The sequence below is a fragment of the Zea mays genome, chromosome 4, assembly GCF_902167145.1.
Source record: "Zea mays cultivar B73 chromosome 4, Zm-B73-REFERENCE-NAM-5.0, whole genome shotgun sequence".
Classification (NCBI taxonomy): Eukaryota; Viridiplantae; Streptophyta; class Magnoliopsida; order Poales; family Poaceae; genus Zea; species Zea mays.
The window spans coordinates 152,874,033-152,885,567 of record NC_050099.1 but is presented as its reverse complement, the minus strand read 5'-3'; the positions used below and the strand labels follow the sequence as shown (position 1 = coordinate 152,885,567).

The 11,535-nt window shown below is 46.0% G+C and overlaps 1 non-coding gene across 1 annotated transcript; it reads right to left on the bottom strand.

Annotated features, from left to right (window-relative positions):
- Positions 1-11,021: 11,021 nt before the first annotated feature.
- TRNAL-AAG (transfer RNA leucine (anticodon AAG)) lies at positions 11,022-11,102 on the bottom strand. The gene has a single exon. It is a non-coding gene; the product is annotated as a tRNA-Leu (tRNA).
- Between the last annotated feature and the right edge of the window lie 433 nt (positions 11,103-11,535).

Below are 11,535 nucleotides of genomic sequence, written 5' to 3'. Positions count from 1 at the left end.
GAATCGTTCCGACCCATCAATCCGGTAGAAACGAACAAGGCCTTAGTGTAAACACAACAATTTCTAGAGTAGCCTATTAGGGGGCACGGATAAGAGTTCTTGGACACCCCTTAGACTATATAATCAACAACCATCGTCCATGTTAACGTTTGAGCTTTGCTTTACATCAATCTGCTATTGAATAGTCACCGTTATTGGCCGTGAAACTCCAACTTTGAGTGCTTAATTATACATATACTATTGTCAATCTTATTGAGTTGTATACATTTGATTTCTAGCTTGTGTTCTTTGTTTTGTAGGAAGAGATTAGTCTTTTGCATAAGGTCATCCGTATTAGTGAAACAGTTGGTAACCAGAGGGGTCATGGTGCTAAAGTTGCAGGGTTCAGGTCTTTTGATTCAAAGTCGTATCGATGTGTCATGTTCTATCAACATGAGAGTTATCGTGAACCTGACGAAAGATTGCTAACCTCATCCCATCAAAGATCCATTAATATTCTCATAGATTATTATTATCTCTTGTACACTGGGGCGGATTTGCGACCGGGGCTGCCTGGGCTGCAACCCCGGTCGTGGCCCAGTACAAGTGAATAGGTCTAGGACAAGCCGACCGACAGACCGCGTCTCCACCGCCAGCCGCCGCTCGCCGTCTTGGCCTCTCGGGGTCTCGCCGTCTCGCTGCATCCGCCTCCTCTCTCCCTCTCCGGTCGTGGACTCGTGGCGGCGCTGGCCCCGTAGGCCGCAGGCTACCGCAGGCCCGCCTCCGGTCGTGGCCAGGTGCCTAGGTCCTATCCTCTGTCCTGCTCAGCCGCCGAGCCGCGTGCGGTGTATAGGAAGCCGCAGACGGCTGCCTGCCTCACCCTCACCGATACCCAGCCGACGAGCCCAGCAGGCAGCAACCCCCATTGTCCAAGCCACCGGAGACATGGAGCATCGCAGAGACGAGCAGGAAGCGGAGCAGCGCTGCGTCGCTGCATGACCAAGCACAAGGTAAAGCCTCGTTCGGTTATACCATGGTTTAATTTGGATTGGGATCCAATCTAGCCCACAATTCATGCCCAAAAAAATCCAAAAGCTTAGTAGCCCCCTCTTGGATCAATAATAGATCCGCCACTGCTTGTACATGTATTTAACATCATGTATTTTAGCTTTAGGGTACCAAGGCTAGCCTGCACAAGGATGAGGATGCAAAAGGAAGCTGCTCATTCGAACATACCATACCATGGATGCAGATGCCTAAAGAAGACCGCGAATTTGGGATATGTGAAAGGGAAATGTGCCTTTGGGCCATTTCTAAGTATTTTGGTGATTAAGTGCCAACACAAGTGCTTAAATGTAAATCAATGCCCATGGATGAACAAAGTGCAAATCTTCAACAAAGGTATGTTTCTAAGTCTTAGTACATTGGTTTTGTGTACTAATATATTTGTCTAAGTGTTAGAAACAGAAAGAAGAAGAGAAGAGAAGACTTGGCTGTGTGCAGCCAAGGGGCTGCTTCGGTCTAGGGCACCGGACTGTCCGGTGGTGCACCGGACAGTGTCCGGTGGTGCACCGGACAGTGTCCGGTGCGCCAGGCCGCCTCGGCCGAAGAGGCCGCTCTCGGGTTTTTCTCCGGCGACTTCGGCTAAAATTCACCGGACTGTCCGGTGTGCACCGGACTGTCCGGTGAGCCAATGGTCGGCCGGGCCAACGGTCGGCCGCGTGATCGGCGCGCGACACGTGGCCGAGCCAACGGTCGGAGGGAAGCACCGGACTGTCCGGTGTGCACCGGACTGTCCGGTGCGCCAGATCTGCAACGGTCGGCAACGGTCGGCTTCGCCAATTAAGGAAAGGAATCGGGCACCGGACACTGTCCGGTGTGCACCGGACTCTCCGGTGTGCACCGGACTGTCCGGTGCGCCCGACGACAGAAGGCAAGGATAGCCTTCCAGATGTGCTCTCAACGGCTCCTAGCTGCCTTGGGGCTATAAAAGGGACCCCTAGGCGCATGGAGGAGATAACCAAGCATTCTTTGAGCACTCTTGATCACTCACACATCAATCTCGCGCACTTGTTCGACATTCTAGTGATTTGAGCTCCGTCCTAGTGTGCTAGTCTTTTGATCTCAAGTCTGGGTCTTGTGTGTGCGTATTCGCTGTGATCTTTGTGTCGTGTGTGAGTTGCTAATCCCTCCCTTGCTCCGTGATTCTCTGTGAACATCTTTTGTAAGGGCGAGAGGCTCCAAGTTGTGGAGATTCCTCGCAAACGGGATTGAGAAAAGAAAAGCAAGAACACCGTGGTATTCAAGTTGATCATTGGATCACTTGAGAGGAGTTGAGTGCAACTCTCGTCCGTTGGGACGCCACAACGTGGAGTAGGCAAGTTTTGTACTTGGCCGAACCACGGGATAACCACCGTGTCATCTCTGTGATTGATTTCTTGTGGTTATTGTGTTTTGACTCCTCTCTAGCCACTTGGCCATAATTGTGCTAACACTTAACAAGTTTTTGTGGCTTAAGTTTTGAAGTTTTACAGGATCACCTATTCACCCCCCCCTCTAGGTGCTCTCAATTGGTATCAGAGCCGTTCTCTTCAAGAAAGGGACTAACCGCCCGAAGAGATGGATCCTAAGGGGAAGGGAATTGTGATCAACGACAAGGAGAAGGAGTCCTTCGTCAACGAGCCAAGGGATGACAAGTCCAACGACTCGGGCTCGGGCCACAGGCGCAAAGATGGGAAGAAGAAGACAAGGCGCATCAAGGAGATCATCTACTACGACGATAGTGATGAATCTACTTCTTCCCAAAAGGATGGTGACAACGACTACAAAAAGACGGTCAATTCGAACTTTTCATTTGATTATTCTCGTATTCAACATAGTTCGAATTCGCATTTGCTTTCCATTCCTCTTGGCAAACCCCCACACTTTGATGGGGAGGACTACGGATTTTGGAGCCACAAAATGCGTAGTCACTTATTCTCTCTCCATCCAAGCATATGGGAGATTGTGGAGAATGGAATGAAATTTGATAGCTCGGATAGTCCTATGCTTATAAATGAACAAATTCATAGAAATGCACAAGCTACTAATGTTCTCTTAGCATCTTTGTGCAGGGAAGAGTACAATAAGGTGAGCGGCTTGGACAATGCCAAGCAGATATGGGACACCCTCAAGATCTCTCACGAGGGGAACGACATCACCATGCTCACCAAGATGGAGTTGGTGGAGGGCGAGCTTGGACGATTCACCATGATAAGGGGAGAGGAGCCAACTCAAACTTACAACCGGCTCAAGACCCTTATCAACAAAATAAGGAGCTACGGAAGCACGCGTTGGACGGACCACGACGTCGTCCGCCTACTACTCAGGTCCTTTACCGTTCTTGATCCTCATCTCGTGAACAATATTCGTGAGAATCCCAGGTACACGATGATGACGCCCGAGGAAGTACTTGGAAAATTCGTGAGCGGGCGAATGATGATCAAGGAGGCAAGGTACGTCGATGACGCGTTGAACGGTCCAATCCACGAGCCTCAACCCATTGCTCTCAAGGCATCGAGAAGCAAGGAGGCACTACCAAGCAAGGTGGCGCAAATTGAGGCGGCCGGGCTTAATGATGAAGAAATGGCTCTCATCATTAAGCGCTTCAAGACGGCGTTAAGGGGTCGCAAGGAGCATCCCAACAAGACCAAGACGAAGGGGAAGCGCTCATGCTTCAAGTGTGGTAAGATTGGTCACTTTATCGCTAATTGTCCCGATAATGATAGTGACCAGGAAAAGAAGAGTGGAAAATGGGAAAAGAAGAAGAATTACAAGAAGGCAAAGGGCGAGGCTCATATTGGAAAGGAGTGGGATTCGGATTGCTCCTCGTCCGACTCCGACAACGAAGGACTCGCCGCCACCGCCTTCAACAAGTCATCCCTCTTTCCCAACGAACATCACACTTGCCTCATGGCAAGGGAAAAGAAGGTAATCACTCGTAATGCTAATACTTATGATTCTTCTAGTGATGATGAATCTAGTGAGGATGAAGTAGATTATTCATGTTTATTCAAGGGCTTAGATAGATCTAAGATAGACAAAATTAATGAATTAATTGATGCCTTGAATGAAAAGAATATACTTTTAGAAAAGCAAGAGGATTTGTTGTATGAAGAACATGATAAGTTTGTAGAGGCTCAAAAATCCCTTGCATTAGAAATTAAGAGGAATGAAATGCTTGCTTGTGAAGTGTCATCATGCCATGATTCTATTTCTAACTTAAAGAGCATAAATGATGATTTAAATGCTAAACTCATAGAAGCAAATAAATCCAACTCCTGTGGTGAAACTGTTGTTATTTGCAATAGATGTAAAGACTTTGATATTGATGCTTGTAGTGAACACATAGCTTCTATTGCAAAGTTAAATAATGAAGTGGCTAGTCTTAATGCCCAACTTAAGACTAGCAAAAGTGAATTTGATAAACTAAAATTTGCAAGGGATGCCTACACTATTGGTAGACACCCCTCAATTAAGGATGGACTTGGCTTCAAGAGGGAAGTCAAGAACTTAACAAGCCATAAGACTCCCATTCCCACTAAGGAGAAAGGGAAGGCTCCTATGGCTACTAGTGCTAAAAAGAACCATGCCTTTTTATATCATGATAGGAGATATTCTAGAAATGCTTTTAAAGGTCATGATGTTTTTGGTTCACATGCTTATGACTCTTATGCTATGACTGCTTCTAGTTCTCATGTTATGCCTGGTAGAAATGTGCTTAGAAGAAATATTGTTCATCAAATGCCTAGGAGAAATGATGCTCATAGTGCTCCTAGGAAAGTAGTAAATGAATCTTCTACAATTTATTGTGCTTTAAATGCTTCCTTTGCTATTTATAGAAAGGATAAGAAAATTGTTGCTAGGAAGATAGGGGCAAAATGCAAGGGAGACAAAACTTGCATTTGGGTCCCTAAGGATATTTGCACTAACCTTGTAGGACCCAACATGAGTTGGGTACCTAAGTCCCAAGCCTAAATTTGCCTTGCAGGTTTATGCATCCGGGGGTTCAAGCTGGATTATAGACAGCAGATGCACAAACCATATGACAGGGGAGAAGAAGATGTTCACCTCCTACGTCAAGAATAAGGATTCCCAAGATTCAATTATATTCGGTGATGGGAATCAAGGCAAGGTAAAAGGGCTAGGTAAAATTGCAATTTCTAATGAGCACTCTATATCTAATGTGTTTTTAGTAGAGTCTCTTGGTTATAATTTGCTATCTGTTAGTCAATTATGCAACATGGGGTATAACTGTCTATTTACAAATGTAGATGTGTCTGTCTTTAGAAGAAGTGATGGTTCACTAGCTTTTAAGGGTGTATTAGACGACAAACTTTATTTAGTTGATTTTGCAAAAGAAGAGGCTGGTCTAGATGCATGCTTAATAGCTAAGACTAGCATGGGCTGGCTGTGGCATCGCCGCTTAGCACATGCGGGGATGAAGAACCTTCACAAGCTTCTAAAGGGAGAACACGTGATAGGTCTAACTAATGTTCAATTCGAAAAAGATAGACCTTGTGCAGCTTGTCAAGCAGGGAAACAGGTGGGAGGCTCTCATCACACCAAAAATGTGATGACGACATCAAGACCCTTGGAGATGCTGCATATGGACCTTTTTGGACCCGTCGCCTATCTGAGCATAGGAGGGAGTAAGTATGGTTTAGTTATTGTTGATGATTTTTCCCGCTTCACTTGGGTGTTCTTTTTGCAGGATAAGTCTGAAACCCAAGGGACCCTCAAGCGCTTCCTCAGGAGAGCTCAAAATGAGTTTGAGCTCAAAGTGAAGAAGATAAGGAGCGACAACGGATCCGAGTTCAAGAACCTTCAAGTGGAGGAGTTCCTTGAAGAGGAAGGGATCAAGCATGAGTTCTCCGCTCCCTACACACCACAGCAAAATGGTGTGGTAGAGAGGAAGAACAGGACGCTCATCGATATGGCGAGGACGATGCTAGGAGAGTTCAAGACCCCCGAGTGCTTTTGGACGGAAGCCGTTAACACTGCTTGCCACTCCATCAACAGGGTCTACCTTCATCGTCTCCTCAAGAAGACGTCGTATGAGCTACTTACCGGTAACAAACCAAATGTATCATACTTTCGTGTATTTGGGAGTAAATGCTACATTCTAGTGAAGAAGGGTAGAAATTCTAAGTTTGCTCCCAAAGCTGTAGAAGGTTTTTTATTAGGTTATGACTCAAATACAAAGGCGTATAGAGTCTTCAACAAATCATCGGGTTTGATTGAAGTCTCTAGCGACGTTGTATTTGATGAGACTAATGGCTCTCCAAGAGAGCAAGTTGTTGATTGTGATGATGTAGATGAAGAAGATGTTCCGACGGCTGCTATACGAACCATGGCGATTGGAGAAGTGCGGCCACAGGAACAAGGTGAACGAGATCAATCATCTTCCTCAACAATGGTGCATCCCCCAACTCAAGACGATGAACAGGTTCATCAACAGGAGGCAAATGATCAAGGGGGAGCACAAGATGGTCATGTGATGGAGGAAGAAGCGCAACCGGCACACCCAACCCAAGTTCGAGTGATGATTCAAAGGGATCATCCCGTCGACCAAATTCTGGGTGACATCAACAAGGGAGTAACTACTCGTTCTCGATTAGTTAATTTTTGTGAGCATTACTCTTTTGTCTCTTCTATTGAGCCTTTCAGGGTAGAGGAGGCCTTGCTAGATCCGGACTGGGTGTTGGCCATGCAGGAGGAGCTCAACAACTTCAAGAGAAATGAAGTTTGGACGCTGGTGCCTCGTCCGAAGCAAAATGTTGTGGGAACCAAGTGGGTGTTCCGCAACAAACAGGACGAGCACGGGGTGGTGACGAGAAACAAAGCTCGACTTGTGGCAAAAGGTTATGCCCAAGTCGCAGGTTTGGATTTCGAGGAGACTTTTGCTCCTGTGGCTAGGCTAGAGTCAATTCGAATCTTGCTAGCATATGCCGCTCACCATTCTTTCAGGTTGTACCAAATGGATGTGAAGAGCGCTTTCCTCAACGGGCCAATCAAGGAGGAAGTGTACGTGGAGCAACCCCCTGGCTTCGAGGATGAACGGTACCCCGACCATGTGTGTAAGCTCTCTAAGGCGCTCTATGGACTTAAGCAAGCCCCAAGAGCATGGTATGAATGCCTTAGAGATTTCTTAATTGCTAATGCTTTCAAGGTTGGACAAGCCGATCCAACTCTCTTCACTAAGACATGTGATGGTGATTTGTTCGTGTGCCAAATTTATGTCGATGACATAATATTTGGTTCTACTAACCAAAAGTCTTGTGAAGAGTTTAGCAGGGTGATGACGCAGAAATTCGAGATGTCGATGATGGGCGAGTTGAACTACTTCCTTGGGTTCCAAGTGAAGCAACTCAAGGACGGCACCTTCATCTCCCAAACGAAGTACACGCAAGATCTGCTAAAGCGGTTTGGGATGAAGGACTCCAAGCCCGCAAAGACTCCGATGGGGACCGACGGACACACCGACCTCAACAAAGGAGGTAAGTCCGTTGATCAAAAAGCATACCGGTCAATGATAGGTTCGTTGCTTTACTTATGTGCTAGTAGACCGGATATTATGCTTAGCGTATGCATGTGTGCTAGATTTCAATCCGATCCTAAGGAGTGTCACTTAGTGGCAGTGAAGCGGATTCTTAGATATTTAGTTGCTACGCCTTGCTTCGGGCTCTGGTATCCAAAAGGGTCTACTTTTGACTTGGTTGGATACTCAGACTCCGACTATGCTGGATGTAAGGTCGATAGGAAGAGTACATCAGGGACGTGCCAATTCTTAGGAAGGTCCCTGGTGTCTTGGAATTCTAAGAAACAAACCTCCGTTGCCCTATCCACCGCTGAGGCCGAGTATGTTGCCGCAGGACAGTGTTGCGCGCAACTACTTTGGATGAGGCAAACCCTCAGGGACTTTGGCTACAATCTGAGCAAAGTCCCACTCCTATGTGATAATGAGAGTGCTATCCGCATGGCGGAGAATCCTGTTGAGCACAGCCGCACAAAGCACATAGACATCCGGCATCACTTTTTGAGAGACCACCAGCAAAAGGGAGATATCGAAGTGTTTCATGTTAGCACCGAGAACCAGCTAGCCGATATCTTCACTAAACCTCTAGATGAGAAGACCTTTTGCAGGTTGCGTAGTGAGCTAAATGTCTTAGATTCGCGGAACCTGGATTGAATTGTAGCATACATGTATTTATGCTTTTGATCATGTTCCTTTTTGCATTTTGTTGCTTATTGTGGTGCTCAAGTTGTACAAACACTCCCTGGACCTCACAAGTCTGTTGCAAAGTGATGCACATGTTAAGGGGGAGATGTGTTACAACTTGACCCTTTGAGACTAACCATGTGTTTGAGTTTGATGATTTAGTCTCAAAGGAGGCTTGAAAGGGAAAAGGTGGACTTGGACCATGAAAGACTTCCACTGCACTCCGATGAGAGGGTAACTTATTCCAAGTCCATCTCATGAACTCTTATTGCCATTTGCTCTTAATTGAAGATTTTGGTGAGGCAATGGGGTTATAGAGCCAAGATTGATCCCGTTTTGGTGCTTGATGCCAAAGGGGGAGAAAATAAAGGCCAAAGTGATAAAATGGATCAGCTACCACTTGAGAGATTTTGAAAATTTTGAAAATAGTAGAATAGTAGAATAGAGTTTTTGTTTTGTCAAAAGCTTTTGTCTCTTATTGTCTCTATTGTCAAAAGTTGGTTTCTTGTGGGGAGAAGTATTGATTATGGGATTTAGGGGGAGTTTTTGAAATCTTTGATCAATCTCGTTTGGAATGACTCTCTTTATGCCTCAACATGTGTGGTTGACATAGAAATAGAGATTTGAGTTTGATTTGCAAAAACAAACCAAGTGGTGGCAAAGGATGATCCATATATGCCAAAATTGAATCAAAACCAATTTGAGTTTTTATTTGAAGTGATTTTGCACTTGTTCTAGTTGCTTTATGTGGTGTTGGCATAAATCACCAAAAAGGGGGAGATTGAAAGGGAAATGTGCCTTTGGGCCATTTCTAAGTATTTTGGTGATTAAGTGCCAACGCAAGTGCTTAAATGTAAATCAATGCCCATGGATGAACAAAGTGCAAATCTTCAACAAAGGTATGTTTCTAAGTCTTAGTACATTGATTTTGTGTACTAATATATTTGTCTAAGTGTTAGAAACAGAAAGAAGAAGAGAAGAGAAGACTTGGCTGTGTGCAGCCAAGGGGCTGCTTCGGTCTAGGGCACCGGACTGTCCGGTGGTGCACCGGACAGTGTCCGGTGCGCCAGGCCGCCTCGGCCGAAGAGGCCGCTCTCGGGTTTTTCTCCGGCGACTTCGGCTAAAATTCACCGGACTGTCCGGTGTGCACCGGACTGTCCGGTGAGCCAATGGTCGGCCGGGCCAACGGTCGGCCGCGTGATCGGCGCGCGACACGTGGCCGAGCCAACGGTCGGAGGGAAGCACCGGACTGTCCGGTGTGCACCGGACTGTCCGGTGCGCCAGATCTGCAACGGTCGGCAACGGTCGGCTTCGCCAATTAAGGAAAGGAATCGGGCACCGGACTGTCCGGTGCGCCCGACGACAGAAGGCAAGGATAGCCTTCCAGATGTGCTCTCAACGGCTCCTAGCTGCCTTGGGGCTATAAAAGGGACCCCTAGGCGCATGGAGGAGATAACCAAGCATTCTTTGAGCACTCTTGATCACTCACACATCAATCTCGCGCACTTGTTCGACATTCTAGTGATTTGAGCTCCGTCCTAGTGTGCTAGTCTTTTGAGCTCAAGTCTGGGTCTTGTGTGTGCGTATTCGCTGTGATCTTTGTGTCGTGTGTGAGTTGCTAATCCCTCCCTTGCTCCGTGATTCTCTGTGAACATCTTTTGTAAGGGCGAGAGGCTCCAAGTTGTGGAGATTCCTCGCAAACGGGATTGAGAAAAGAAAAGCAAGAACACCGTGGTATTCAAGTTGATCATTGGATCACTTGAGAGGAGTTGAGTGCAACTCTCGTCCGTTGGGACGCCACAACGTGGAGTAGGCAAGTTTTGTACTTGGCCGAACCACGGGATAACCACCGTGTCATCTCTGTGATTGATTTCTTGTGGTTATTGTGTTTTGACTCCTCTCTAGCCACTTGGCCATAATTGTGCTAACACTTAACAAGTTTTTGTGGCTTAAGTTTTGAAGTTTTACAGGATCACCTATTCACCCCCCCTCTAGGTGCTCTCAATATGGGGAGGAGAGAAAAGCAACATAAATAGGAGGCAAGAGGAGCCAGCACGACAGCACCCTTTTTACATGTTTGCATCCGTGGTCTCTGATGGACCAAACCAGACTAGTGGGCTCCTAAGTTACTTTTCTGGTATCCAGAGCATTATAGGGGAGCTAGGATTACCAAATAAACAACAACTATTCACATACCGTCTGATTGGTTAACTGTATAGTCTTATCCTAAATCATCGCGTGTGTTGACTTTGTTGAGTATATGTTTAGTTCCTGTACTTGGGACGCGGGCTGTATAGAGTGAATACAAAAAAAATATTTTGAAGTTATTTGCCTGCAACTGCTTGTACGCCAAAAATCGTCGTTTCCCACCGGTCTGACTGTGCAATCAGGTGGATACTAGAACGGCCAACATGCATGAGAAGGTTCTGAATCCTTTAATAAAATACCTTCTCTGAACTATATATTACTCTACAAACCACCTAGAGTAGGGGTCATGCGCAGAACGTTTATGGTGAACAAAAGCTCACTACAGTAATCTTTTGAAACGGACAGAAGTTCAACATCATGTTGTTGTTGAACGCACAGCAGATGGAATGAGTGACTACTGCTTCCAGTCAATGGCCGGTGATTCAACTAGTAATATACTCCGTATATGTTACTCCTGCGCCCTTTTGCTTTGCCCATGTCAAATATAATTATTCCTATTTTTTCTGTAAACCGACGAGTACTTTTCTGTAGACGAAAGTTCCTGCAGAGGTTGAAAAAAACAATACAAAAATATTGACGAGAGTGGGATTTGAACCCACGCCCTTTCGGACCAGAACCTTAATCTGGCGCCTTAGACCAACTCGGCCATCTCGTCAAGTTGCTTATATATCCCACGTAATGATATTTGTTGAAAGGTCCCAAGCTGTCTGGGCGTCGAAACACATACTTTAAAACAGTAATATCGGTTTCTTTCTGAGTGTAAAGGCGTTTTATCATGGAAAGGGCTTCTAATAAGAGGATTAAAGAATGAAGAATGTGGGAAGTCTTTGCCCCGTCCTCGTCAGGCTGATATGCTTTACAATTTGTGCTCTGATTGAAGTCGGCGTCGTCTTCTTCTGCAATATCTCATTTACTTTCATCTGGTAAATCCGAAGAAGTGATGATGTCTCCTTACACGTAGCACCTTCTGCTACCAGTACTCTTCACGAAAACCAGTTACCCAGTGTTTCTCTGTGTAAGTATGGGTTGCAGCTGCACCCGAGTCAACCCAGAATAGATTCTCAACCTTGTGGGTTTCTTCTAGCTTG